Raw genomic sequence first — 14,739 nt, forward strand, 5'->3', positions numbered from 1 at the left:
GCAAGATTTGACCAGTTCTTGCCATCTTCTGGTTCAATATCAAATGTGTCCTTACTGGATTCAGAATCAAGAGTGTCCTCACTAGGATCAGGTATATGAATACCTATTATGGGGCCAGGTTCAGGAATGTCCTTACTAAGATCAGGTAAAGGAATGCCCACACCAGGGCAAGGTCGAGGAATACCCACATATGTGCTTGTACGTATGCAGGTGTATCTGAGTGTGTGTATATCAGGAATATCTTCAGTAGGATCAGGTAAAGGAATGCCCATGCCAGGGCAAAGTTCAGGAATACCCACACCATGGCAAGATTCAGGAATATCCTCAGTAGGATCATGTACAGGAATGCGCAAACCAGGGCAAGGTTTGAGGACAGAAGAACTGAGGACAGGTGTGCCAACGTCAAGGCTTTGTTCATGGACAAGAGGCTTGAAGACTGGTATGTCCTCATTAGGGTTAGAAACATGAGTGTACAAATTTGATACAGTTGCTGAGATACTTGTATTGGGATCAGGTTCAACTATAGAAAAGAAAAACAACCCACTTTAGAGCCAGGAACCATACTCTCTTCTGAGCAGAGGGCAAGGCTTTCTTCAGGGTTCACAAACGAAGAATTTACAAGACCCACTTTAGAGCCAAGAACCATACTCGGTTCTGAGCAGAGGGCATGGTTATCTTCAGGATCAAGTATTATTACACCCATTTCAGGGTTAAACAAAGGAATACCCATACCAGGGTCAAAAACAGGAGAGTCCACCTTGATGCCAGGTTTAGTAGTATCATAATGGTAAACAGGGACAGGAATGGCCACTGGGGAATCTTGTTGAAAAACTTTAGTATAAGTTTCAGGGTCAAGAATGTCCACTTTGGGACTAGGTTCAATTATATCCTCACAGGGTTCAGTATCAGGAATTCCTGTACAGTGGACAGATGTAGTAGAAAATGTAGGTTGATGCGAAGTATCTCCCAAGATAAACATTTTCTTAGATGCAGTAACAGAAGAATTTTGAGAAGGTGGAGTGTACTAAAATATGCCACTCTCAGGTAGATGCGGAGGAATTGTGACACAAGATTCTCATTGAAAAGTTTTCTGGGGTTCAGCAGGCATTCTTATTTGAGTTTGAATTTCAGAGCTAAATTCTCCAGGGACTACCTGGAAAACTGAAAGGTTGTATATCTGGAACAAAATGATCTTTTGCTTCTAGCACAGGGTTTACAGACATTGAGGCAGCATGAGATGGATGTAAGGAATCAGCAGCTAAAAGCAGTGTTTGTAATTGTAGAGTTTGAGAAGAGAAACCATTAAGTGCTTCAAAAACAGACTGATGGCAACTAGAGACAGCATCCAGCTTGGTGTGGAGAGTATCATGAGGCAAGAGAGGATCTGGCACAACAGAAACTGAAACAGAAGATTCAGGCTGAGTTTCCTCTTTACACTTATGAGTTTCTGAAGGCAGAAAGATTTTCTTTTTCTTCTTTTTTTTTTTAGAGAGCTTAGATAACTGATATTTCTTCCCAATATGAGGCTTTTTGGGATGGTGCCACTGTGGCCTGAAGTACCTTATATCAGTTTGAGAGCAGAAATCCTCTTTATCAGTTGATGCATAATTCTGAAGTAAAAAATCAGCATAGTTCTTGAGGGGATCATTACTGCAAACAGCAGTCTGTAAACCAGATGTCTCTTCTTCCAGTTCTGAATCTGTCCAATATACAGAATCCCTGGGAATATCAGAAATAGGAAGATCAGTATTCCCATGAGAGGTTTCATGATGGGAGCTGTCTGCAGCATCTATATTGTAAATATAGCATCCCAGGATGTCATTATAGCCAATAGGTTGAGGTTTTGTCTGATTTTGTGGCGAATTAAAGTTGTGCTCATACCAGTCTAATGCCAGTTCAGCTGGATCTGTGAAGTCATCCTCCTCATTGACATATTCAGACTTAGAGTCAGTATCACCATAATGGAAATCACGAACATGAGGAGTAGATGACATTCTAGAAAAGTGGTTCTGTCTCTTTAAATATTTGAAGATCTGATTTATTTCTGCTGAATCTATGGATAGATTCTCTTCATTTTCATAGTCAGATTCAGAATCCATTTCACCAAAATGGAAATCACAAACATGAGGAGTAGATGAAATTCTAGAAAAGTGGTTCTGTCTCTTAAAATCTTTAAAGATCTGAATTTTTCTGCTGAATCTAGGAATACATTTTCTTCATTTTCATACTCTAGAATGGGAGTACTGTGTCTTTAAATTTTTAGAAGTATGAACATCTTCTCTTTTTCCTTTAGGGATAGCTTGGGTCTGAGATAGGTTGTAATTTTTTATTTTTTTCTTCCTGGGTCGGAATCCTTTTTTAGGCATTAGCTTTCAGTCATGTTCCGGAGTATATGCGAACAGGAAGCAGACCCTCGGGGCAGTGGTAGAGAATTAGAGACACCGACCCCTGACCCGGTCAGATTAAAAAATCTTAGTTACAAAAATTAAAAATAAACTACAGTTTCCAAAATAAACCCCCCAGCATTTTACCTAACAATAAACAACCAGGCCCATCAAATAAAAACAACACCCAATACAAAAAAAAACTAAACCCTAAAGTGATCAGATCTTTTGCAAAACAAAAAAAATTAGAAAACCCCCATCTACATTACAAGTACACCCCCCCCCCCCATAACAAAATCTAACTAAAAAAAATCTAGGCTAGAAAATAAAAGTAAAATAAAAAAATAAAAAACGTATTCTTAAAAATAAAAATCCAACCACATAAAATCCTAACTAACCTCAAAGTGGTACTCGCCGTTGGGTAATTCGGCTCCTCTTGATCCAACGTTGGGCCCTCTTCATCCAGGCTCCAGGTGTCGGGGGCCAATGTTCGCAGTGGCAAAGGCGGACTTTAGCGGCCTCTTCCACTGCCTCTGCTCCGCAATCTTCTTCCACGCCGGGACCCTCTTCATCCAGGCTCCAGGCACCGGAAGCACATCTTCACGGAGGTAGACTTCAGCATCCTCTTTTATCACCTCCACTCTGCAGTCCTCATCAACTATGGGGCCCTCTTGATCCAGGCTCCAGGAGCCTATCCTTGCAGCGGCATAGGCGGACTTCTGCAGCCTCTTCCGTCGCCCCTGCTCCACATCTTCTTTTCATCGACTTTCTTTAGGGAGCCCTCCTCCTCATGCACTGATGCACACTGAAATTCCAGATGCAGAGCCACAATATATAGGGTTACCACTTAATCCTGATCAGTCAATCCCTATTGTCTGATTTAAATCATCCAATAGAAAAGGATAATTAGAATTTAAATTAAAAAACCTTATTGCTATTGGCTGATTTAAATCAGCCAACAGCAATTGACTGATTCAAATTAGCCAATCAGGATTAAGTGGTACCCTATATATTGGGGTTCCGCACTTCTGAAATTTCCACACTTCTGAAAGAAGATACAGAGAATAGGCAGCAGAAGAGGCCGCTAAGTCTGCCTCCACAGTCGAGAAGATGGCCCTTGGCGCCAGGAGCTGGGATGAAGAGAGTCTAATGTTGGATCAAGAGGAGCTGGATTTTTCAATGGTGATTACCATTTTTGGAGTTAGTTAGGGCTTTTTTGGGATGTTTTTCATTTTTAAGAATAAGGTTTTTTTATTTTAACTTTTATTTTCTAGGCTAGGTTTTTTGAGTTAGATTTTGTTATTTTGGGGGTGGGGGTTACTTGTATTATAGAGGGGGATTTGTAATTTTCCTTTTTTTTAAAAAAAAAAAAAAAAGAGCTGATTACTATAGGGCAATGCCCTGCAAAGGGCCCTTTTATGGACTCTTGTCATTTATTTTAATGTTAAGGTTTAGCTTTTTTGTTTTTCTTTTGTGTGTTTTTTTTATTTCATGGGCCATGTAGTTTAGTGTTAGGTATAATAGTGTTCTTTATTTTGGATACTGTCGTTTATTACTTTTTGTAACAGCCTTTTTTATTTTAAAGGGGGTTAGGTAGAGTAGGGTTAGAGTAGTGTTAGATTGCGCTTGGGCTTTGGCAGTTTAGGTTTAATATTTTTTTATTTTTTTTTACTTAGATTTTAATTTTTAGGTGTTAGGTTAGTTTGTGTTTGGGGTATATGGTGGCATAGGGGTTAATAGTTAGTTTATTGTGGTGGGTATTTGGTGGCATAGGGATTTATAGTTAGAGATTCAGGGGTTAATAGTTTATTGCAGTGAGTATGTGGAAGCATAGGGGTTTATAGTAAGAGACATAGTACTTAATAGTTTGTCTACTGCAGTGGGAATGTGGCGGCATAGTGGTATAGGGGTTATTAGTTTATTGCAGTGGGTATATGGTGGCATAGGGGTTTATAGATAGAGACATAGGGGTTAATAGTTTATTGTGGTGGGTGTAGGGCGGCATCGGGGTTTACAGTTAGAGACATAGGGGCCGATTTATTAAAGTGTGGTTGGACATGCCGCACATCGATAAATGCCGACAGCATACTTGGAATATTTTGACAGGCTCGCTCAACATAGTGGCGGATCCCTTTTAATATTTCGCCACATCATAGCACTTTTGATCATCAGGATCTTTGTCATATACCTTTGAACCCTTATAACTTTTTAAAATAATTATACAAATATTTTTTATCAGATAGTGTTTATATGAGTGTAACTGTTCCTTGCATCATTTGATAGCATAGGTTAGATTTATTTAATTCTTGCAAAAAAAGAATATTATCAAATTACTGTTCCTCTAAAACTTGAACTTTTGAAGATAAAATTATTCTCTATGGTTTTAGAAAGAAAGCAAACTGCTCTCATTAGAAATCTCATGGGAGAAATGTTTGCCAGCCACATACTCTTAAGACCAAACCCCAAGTTGCCAGTTTTGCTCAGTTTGAAGTTTAAGGTTTAATTGGACTGACCCTTGCTACTCCTTATACATTCAGGTTCTACATGATTGCTAAAAAGTACAAATGATTCCCATCAGTATGTTTGGGTGAAAGGATTTCTAATCCTAAATCTAATATAAAGAAAACACTTGCATTACAAATACAAATCATTGCAATCTGAAGTAAAAAAATAATAATGTGTGAGTGTGAGTATGTAGGTGTATGTGAGTGTGTATGTAGGTGTATGTGAGTGTGTATGCAGGTGTATGTGAACTTGTGTGTGTGTGTGCACATGTAGGTGTATGTGAGTTCATGTATGTGTGCTCATATGTGCTTGTACGTATGCAGGTGTATCTGAGTGTGTGTATGTGTGCATGTGTGTATGTATGCAGGTTTATGTGAGTGTTTGTGAGTATGAATATACGTGTGTGTGCATGCAGGTTTATGCAAGTGTGTGTGTGTGTGTGTGGGCGTGCATGTGTAATAATTAAACACACAAATTACTTTTTGACAGCATTTTACGAAGTGTAATGATAGAAAATAATCATCATGATAAATATGCAAAAAAGCTAATTTCAACAATGAAAACAGGAGTTAAGAAGCAGCGGCTCCTTAACTCGTACGCCTCCTCTGAGGCTGCGGACATCAATCAGCCTGATCGAATATGATCGGGTTGATTGACACTCCTGCTAGCATCCAATTGAATCTGCAGGGGCTGCATTGCACAAGCAGTTCATCAGAACTGTTTGTGCAATGTTACATGCCAACAGCTGTCGGCATTCAGCGAAGCTATGGAGAATCATGTCTGCCCGGGGTATAATAAAACTACCCCTAAGTGTTAACTGGTGATTGGTGGCTACACACATATGTCTCCTCTTATTGGCTTACCATATATGTTCAGCTAGGTCCCCGTGGTGCATTTTCACTCTGGAGCTGAATTGAAAGGGACATTAAACACTAGGGCTAGATTACAAGTGGAGCGCGGATTCATTGCGAGCCCACAAATGGGCGTGCAACAAATAATCAGCCATTACAAGTCGCTGGTTATTGCTACAGTGATCTCTGGTTCATTTTATAAATATCCACTAAATGTCCCTTAAATCAAGTGTATATACACATATTAACACATAAATATATATGTATATACACATATTAAGAATAGTGATGTCGCGAACCTAAAATTTTGCGTTCGCGAACAGAGGACGCAAACTTCCGCAAATGTGTTGTTTTTTTTTTAAATCTACACTACTGTTACACCACATATGAGTTGCACTGGGGTGACACTGTGCCCTGGCAGGCAGGCACTTAAACGCACACGTGTGAAGGAAACTGACTGCTATTATTTAACACAGTCAAAAAAGTGTTGTTTTTTTTAAATCTACACTACTGTTACACCACATATGAGTTGCACTGGGGCAGTGTTAATTTTGTCGACTAAAACTAGACTAAAATGCCTATAAAACTAAAGAAATTCTGATGACTAAAATACGACTAAAACTAAAATGACATTTTAGTCAAAAGACTATGACTAAAACTAAATCAAAATGACATTTTAGTCAAAAGACTATGACTAAAACTAAATCAAAATTTGCTGACAAAAACATTTTATGCAAGGTGTTATAATCAATTCATATCCAATTACTTCTCTTTTGTAAAATTTACTAAACTTAATTTTATTAAATTTTAAGATAAATAAAGACATGTTCTATACCACAACAGTTAAACCTGTTAAATCTGTATTGCATGTTCAAACCTTAATACCACAAATAAAAACAGGTTAATAAACCTTTACTCCAGGAGTATATAATGAGTTTGAAAATTCTAGAGCAGTGCTAATCTTTGCCGAAAATTTTACGAATCTGTGAACAATAAATTGATTCTTCCTATAGAAATAAGCATAAACCACGAATATGAGTTTGTTATGCCTGTGCTAGCTGCAGAAACGTTTTGTTGTGTTGAGTTACTTGATACCTGTTTTAATTAACTGTTAAAGTTTTTATATTAGGTAATATGTGCAATAAAGCCAATACAGTTTACAGTTTTGATTTTTTAATATTTTAAAGTTGCACTTCTGTTTGTTTATGAAACTTGGTTTTATTTAATTTTAAGTTTAATAAAGATGTTACATATCACAACGGCTAAATCTGTGTCTGTATTGCATGTTTAAACCTTAATACCATAAATATTAACAGGTGTTATGTTTACTCCTGGAGTATATAATCAGTTTGCAAATTATAGAGAAATGCTTAAATAATGCATTACACTTTAACTAAACCCCTTAGATTTTAGTCGACTAAAATCTACTGGAGATTCAGTCGACTAAAACTAGACTAAAACTAAAACAATTCAGATGACTAAAATACGACTAAAACTAAAATGGCATTTTAGTCAAAAGACTAAAACTAAGACTAAATTGAAATTTGCTGTCAAAATTAACACTGCACTGGGGTGACACTGTGCCCTGGCAGGCAGGCAGGCACTTAAACGCACACGTGTGAAGGAAACTGACTGCTATTATTTAACACAGTCAAAAAAGTTTTTTTTTTTTTTTTTTTTAATCTACACTACTGTTACACCAAATATGAGTTGCACTGGGGTGACACTGTGCCCTGGCAGGCAGGCACTTAAACGCACACGTGTGAAGGAAACTGACTGCTATTATTTAACACAGTCAAAAAAGTATTTTTTTTTTAAATCTACACTACTGTTACACCAGATATGAGTGGTGGCACTGGGCAAGTGGGCACAGTATACGCTGTGAGCCTGACACACACGCTGGCAGGTAGGCAACTGCAATTAGATTACACAGGAAGAAAAAAAGCAGCCCTAAAAAGGGCTTTTTGGGGTGCTGTCCTTACAGCAGAGATCAGATGAGTCCTTCAGGACTGTAGTGGACACTGAATACACTAGCCTAGCTATAGATTTCCCTACTAAATCAGCAGCAGCTACACTGTCCCTCCTCTCACTAACAATGCAGCTTCCGATTGAATCTAAAATGGATGCTGTCCAGGAGGTAGGAGGGTCTAGGAGGGAGGGTCTGCTGCTGATTGGCTGGAATGTGCCTGCTGACTGTGAGGTACAGGGTCAAAGTATTACTCAATGATGATGAATAGGGGGCGGATCCAACATCGCATATGTTTGCCTGCCGCGGCGAACGCGAACATGCTATGTTCGCCGGCGAACAATTCGCGACATCACTAATTAAGACATAAATATATATGTATATACACATATTAAGACATAAATATATATGTATATACACATATTAAGACATAAATATATATGTATATACACATATTAACACATAAATATTTATGTATATACACATATTAAGACATAAATATATATGTATATACACATGCTAACACATAAATATATATGTATATACACATATTAACACATAAATATATATGTATATACACATATTAACACATAAATATATATATGTATATACACATATTAACACATAAATATATATGTATATACACATATTAACACATAAATATATATGTATATAGTCATATACATATATATTTACAATTTTCTGCCATCGCTGCACGATTTACCCACTTCGCTGCACTAGTTCTCATGCCGTGTCTCAAGGCATAAGAACAAGGCTCCCATTGGAGCCTATGGAAGCGTGCTCTCATGCGTGCACTGGTATTACTCAGTGGAGTGCAAATATCGCTTTGCGCATCCTCACCTGGTTCCTGAAAGTCAAGCAGACTAACCTGATACCTGTGTTTGCTCACCTTGTTCCTAAAATTGTGCCTATCTGATATACTGTAACAGTCTTATACCCGCTGGGTATGCTGTGTCTGCATAGAAACCTGTGTCTACCATACAAGTGACAGCGTTCTTCAAAACAGCTGTGCCTGTTGTATGTATCTGGAAATTTCGTGACAGTCTCACCAACAGCACCAACAGCTTCCGCTGGGTATCCTGTGCCTGCTGAGAAACCTGTATCTGCTTTCCTCTCTCTAGCTGTGTCTGCTGTACCTACAATATACCGCAAAGAAATTAAAGTATCCTGAACCTTGCATTGGACTTTAGTGTTTTGCATAAGGCCTATGTTTAAACTTGATGCTACTGTGATCTCCAATCTGGACTACCAACTGTTCTTTTGCTTATCAATCAGTGAAGCTTTCAAAGGGACTTTTATTGTTCTGTGTATCTGTTCCTGCATTCTGAGTTCCACACACCCAAACCCCGTCACATCTCTCCTGCTTTTAGGATCCTCAAAGAACCTTATGAATGGAGAAGGATTCTCTCACTTTAGGGACATCTTAATTTTTGTGAATATATCTCATTGGCTGTGCAGCAAAAATCATGACTTTGGGATAGATGTGCTCAGATTTCCCTTCTTATTTGTATGGTTAAGTAAATGGATTACAGACAGTGTTTGGTGGGTTGGATTTACAGGAAATCTTCTGCATCTCTTAGCCCAAGTTTCAGTTCAAGTGACTTGAATTGTCCTCTTCCTTTTATCTCATATAATAGTGGTATGTGGGATAGTTTGGCTTAAAATTCCTATTTATACATTACTTATTTAATATCACTGTTCAACAAAAAAAATTAATTTGTTTCCTTGCTAGAAAACATACTTTATTAATTTGGGGTCTTGAAAATTGAGTATGATTTAAGAATTTTTTATTAGCTCTAGTTTTTTAAAAACACTACTTGCACTTCAGTAATATAGTCATAGTGAAAAACAATATTACAACAATCTGATTTTCTTGATACAACATAGAAGAAAGTTGTTTTCATTCAATCAATTGAAAATAACAACACAAAATTAAAAAAACATACAGCAATTGAAAGTGGCCTATTCACGAGAGCACCATCCCATTCCTTGTCACTTGTACTCCTCTTCTGAGGCATCTCTTGTCACTGTGCAACAGTAGTCACCAAGCGTAGAAACATTCCACCTACCCTAATATCTTCGTTCCATTGCTGAAATGTCTTGGTGGAATGGTGCTCATCACTCACTGCACCACAGTTGTCAGGAAAGAAGTACAGATGAGAGGTGAGAAAGTGGATTTTGAGTGATATGTTGCTGCCTTATTGATTTCTATAAGGTTGTTTGCCAGCTCAACAAAGTTTCCAGCTCTTCAGTTACCCAAGAAGCCATGCACAACACCTTTAACTCCTTAAGGACAAGGCCATTTTTCAATTTCTTACCCTTAAGGGCCAGGGCTATTTTTACATTTCTGCTGTGTTTGTGTTTAGCTGTAACTTTCCTCTTACTCATTTGCTGTACCCACACATATTATATACCGTTTTTCTCACCATTAAATGGAATTTCTAAAGATACCATTATTTTTATCATATCATATAATTTACTATAAAACTTTTTATAAAATAAGATGAAAAAATTTAAAAAAACACACTTTTTCTAACTTTGACCCCCAAAATATGTTATACATCTACAACCACCAAAAAACAACCATGCTAAATAGTTTCTAAATGTTGTCCTGAGTTTAGAAATATCCAATGTTTACATGTTCTTTGCTTTTTTTGCAAGTTATAGGGAACTAAGTACAAGTAGCACTTTGCTATTTCTAAACCATTTTTTTCCCCAAAATTTGCATGTTACATTTTAACACTGATATCTGCCAGGAATCCCTGAATAACCCTTCACATGTATATATATATATACGTGTATATATGTACAGACACCCCAAAGTATTGATCTAGGCCCATTTTGGTATATTTCATGCCACCCTTTCACCGCCAAAAGCGATCAAATAAAAAAAATTGTTTACTTTTTTACTAACTTTTTCACAAACTTTAGGTTTCTCACTGAAATGATTTACAAACAGCTTGTGCAATTATGACACAAATGGTTACAATGCTTCTCTGGGATCCACTTTGTTCAGAAATAGCAGACATTTATGACTTTGGCATTACTTTCTGGTAATTAGAATGCCGCTAAATGCCGCTGCGCACCACACTTGTATTATGCCCAGCAGTAAAGGGGTTAATTAGAGAGTTTATAGGGTTAATTTTAGCTTTAGTGCAGTGTAGTAGACAACCCAAAGTTTTGATCTACGCCCATTTTGGTATATTTCATGCCACCATTTCACCGCCAAATGTGATCTAAATAAAAAAAATCGTTAACTTTTTCACTAACTTTAGGTTTCTCACTGAAATAATTTACAAAAAGCTTGTGCAATTATGGCACAAATGGTTGTAAATGCTTCTCTGGGATTCCCTTTGTCCAGAAATAGCAGCAATTTATGGCTTTGGCATTACCTTTTGGTAATTAGAAGGCCGCTAAAAGCTGCTGCGCACCACACTTGTATTATGCCCAGCAGTGACAAGGTTAATTAGGTAGCTTGTAGGGAGCTTGAAGGGTTAATTTTAGCTTTAGTGTAGAGATCAGCCTCCCACCTGACACATTCCACCCCCTGATCCCTCCCAAACAACTCTCTTCCCTCCCCCACCCCACAAATGTCCCGCCATCTTAAGTACTGGCAGAAAGTCTGCCAGTATAAAAAAAAAGTTTGTGTTTGTTTTAAAAGAAATATATATATATATATATCTTCTGTAGTGTAGGATCCCCCTTACCACCCAACCTCCCTGAGCCCCCTCAAACAGCTCTCTAACCCTCCCCCCTCTCACTATTGGGTGCCATTTTGGGTACTGGCAGCTGTCTGCCATTACCCACTTTTCAAAATAACGTTAAAATATTATTTTAACATTTTTTGTAGTGTAGCTGCCCCTCTCAATACTCCATCCCCCTCATCCATTTTTTTTAAACATAATTTCCCTACTACCTCTCCCAACACCCGCTCCCACCACCCACCAAGACTTGAATCATCATCTTGCACATATTAGTGAAGATTGCGGGCGCACGCGCACATGCCCCCACCCCCGTGCGCGCTCCCGCATGCACCTGGGACAGATCCGACATGGCTAGCCAGAAGTCATCGAGCAATGGGCCGCCCACCCACCTCCCTGCAGCTGCTCCCACCCACCAAAGATCGGCACCATCGCTGGCCGATGCAGAGAGGGCCACAGAGTGTGCATAAAAAGGTATTGCAGTGATGCCTCAATATCGAGGCATCACGGCAATACCTTGAAAGCGGCTGGAAGTGATCAGGGTTGCTTCCAGCCACTTTAAACCCCTAACGACGTACATCGGTCTTTAAAGACCAGTTTGTGTTTGATGTACCCTGTACGACGTGTGTCGTTAAGGGGTTTAAAGCTTCCCAAGCCACTTTCTCGTTATCCTTGGGCTATATCTCCGAACCGAGAGCTTACTAAGAGATTTAAATGTCATATTTGTTTTTCTCATGCTGAAATGAATTAGAAGTATTTTCAAGTCAGAAAATGTTCAATGTTGAGCAGTGTACTCCAAAAAAATATTATAGAAAATAATCATCATGATAAATATACAAAAGTGCTCATATCTGCAATGAAAATATTTTATTTATTTATTTATATAGAATTTCATAAATATATAGAAGCATATTTAACAAATGTCTGTCGGACCTGATCCGACAGTGCGGATCAGGTCCGACAGACATTGCTGAATGCGGAGAGCAATAAGAAATCTGTATTCAGCCTTGCACCAGCAGCTCACAAGAGCTGCTGGTGCAACACCGCCCCCTGCAGACTCGCGGCCAATGGGCCGCCAGCAGGGGGTGTCAATCAGCCCGATCGTACTCGATCGGGTTGAATTCCGGCGATTCCTGTCCGCCTCCTCAGAGCAGGCGGACAGAGTTATGGAGCAGCGGTCTTTGTGACGCTGCTTCAAAACTGCTGTTTCTGGAGAGTCTGAAGACTCGCCAGAAACACGGGCCCACAAGCTCCATTCGGAGCTTGATAGATAGGCCCCATAACCTTTTTCCAGAGTGACTCATTGATACATTGTTTACAACATCTTGTTTGTGTTTATCTTTTTTTATCTGTTTATTCTGTTATTTAAGGAGCAAGGATGATATATTTACCTCACTTCTTTTGGTTGTCATTCTAAACCATGGCCTTCAGCTGCCATGCACATGGTTTTAATCTTTTAGAAACTTTGAAAATTATTTAAAAATACACAGATACAACAGGAAACATGTTCAGAGCAAATGTACATCAAATGTTGATGTCCCTGATGTTGTGAATTTGCAATTATGTTTCTCTAATGGTCCAAAAATGACCAACTTTTGGATTGATATTCTTTAATTCCAACCCCTGTTAAAGGATATCAGAGAGAACCTTTCCCAGAGTACATGAAAATGCTAAAATGTGTCATGTTTACAAGTGTCTAACTATACACTACTGTGTTGTATATATATATAAAAGTATACAACAGAAGTGAGTACACCTCAGTGCAGTATCACTTAAATGTCAAATGATTCAAAATTGTATAACCTAACAGTAACTGCATTACATCTAAGTTTTACAGTAGGGTATTTACTCTTATGTAAAATTAAAAACTAACAGTTTAGATTTACTATATTAAAAATACCGGCCCCAAAGCAGGAAATCAATGCAACAAAAGTCAATGCACCTTTCGTTACTGAGATTCAAATCTTTTATTTGTTTCAATACTTTGCCTGTCCACCTTTATTTTTTATGACAGACTCAATCCTCCTTGGCATGGAGGAAACAAGTCGTACAAATTTCTGGAAAGATGATCTCCCCTTCTTCAGAGGGGTTGTGTTGCTCTACCATTCTCTTTAAAATACCACAAAGGTGTTCTACTGGATTCAAGTCACGTGACATACTTGGCCATGTCATAGTTTTCACTTGTATCTCCTTTAGAAACTCCTTTGTGATTTTGGCAGTGTGCTTCGGATCATTATCATGCTGGAATATTCGTCCTTTGCCAAACTTCTGGAGACTGGGAGTCATCTTGTCAGCCAGTATTTTGGTGTATCCCAGGCATTCATGGTGCCATCTATAAATGTCATCTCCCCAACACCTTTTATAGTCATGCAGCCCCATATTGTCACAATCCCACCTCCATGATTCACTGTTGGGACTATGCATTCACTGTAATAATCCAGACTAGGTTCACACCAAACATACTGCTCCCCATCTGAGCCGAAAAATTGTATCTTGGTCTTGGCCATCTTACAAAATAATGTGCTCCCAGTATTCATCAGGCTTTTCATATTGTTTAGCTAAGTTTAATCTTGCAGTTTTGTGATGAATATCAAGCAAGGGTTTTTTCCGTGGATGCTGTCCACAGAAGTTGACATTATGCAATTGCCCTTAGCACTGTCTGAGCTGTCACAGAAACTCCAATTTCTATTGATAATCCCTGAGCCAAATCTGAACACTTGCCTTGATGCAAATCTGAAGTTCTTGCCTGTTGCCTGTTTTTCAGAGCTAGATTGTGCAAGTAGCACACTGTCCGTGGCGTCATTTTAAGAGGACAGCCATTGTGGCTCTAATTTCTGGCACTGTGTATCGATCTATACCTCCTGATTACTGCTGCAACTGCGTTTTGACTGATTTTTAGTTGGTCACCAATCTTCCTGTATCCTTTTCCATCTTAGTGAAGTCTCACAATCAGATTTTTCAATTCTTCTGGCAATTCTTTTCCATGTGGAGACATGATGCAGACTTGCAGATAGACACAGCCAATTGGTCAAAAAATTAGACTGCTCTGGTAACTATGCTCATGCAATTAGGCTAATTGGAAATTATAGGTGTACTCAATTTTTTTTCAGTGATCTAACTTGTGTGTCAGTGATCACAGGTGTATTCACTTTTGTTGCATTAAGGTTCTACTTTGGGGCCTGTATTTTCCAAAATATTTTTATTGAAGTATAATACTTACATTGATAACAATTCACAGAATACAGGGATCGCCATGGACAACTTTAACAACAATGCGAGTAGATATATAAATAGGTAAGTGAACTTCTGGG

Source organism: Bombina bombina, chromosome 2 (assembly GCF_027579735.1).
Source record: "Bombina bombina isolate aBomBom1 chromosome 2, aBomBom1.pri, whole genome shotgun sequence".
Taxonomy (NCBI): Eukaryota; Metazoa; Chordata; class Amphibia; order Anura; family Bombinatoridae; genus Bombina; species Bombina bombina.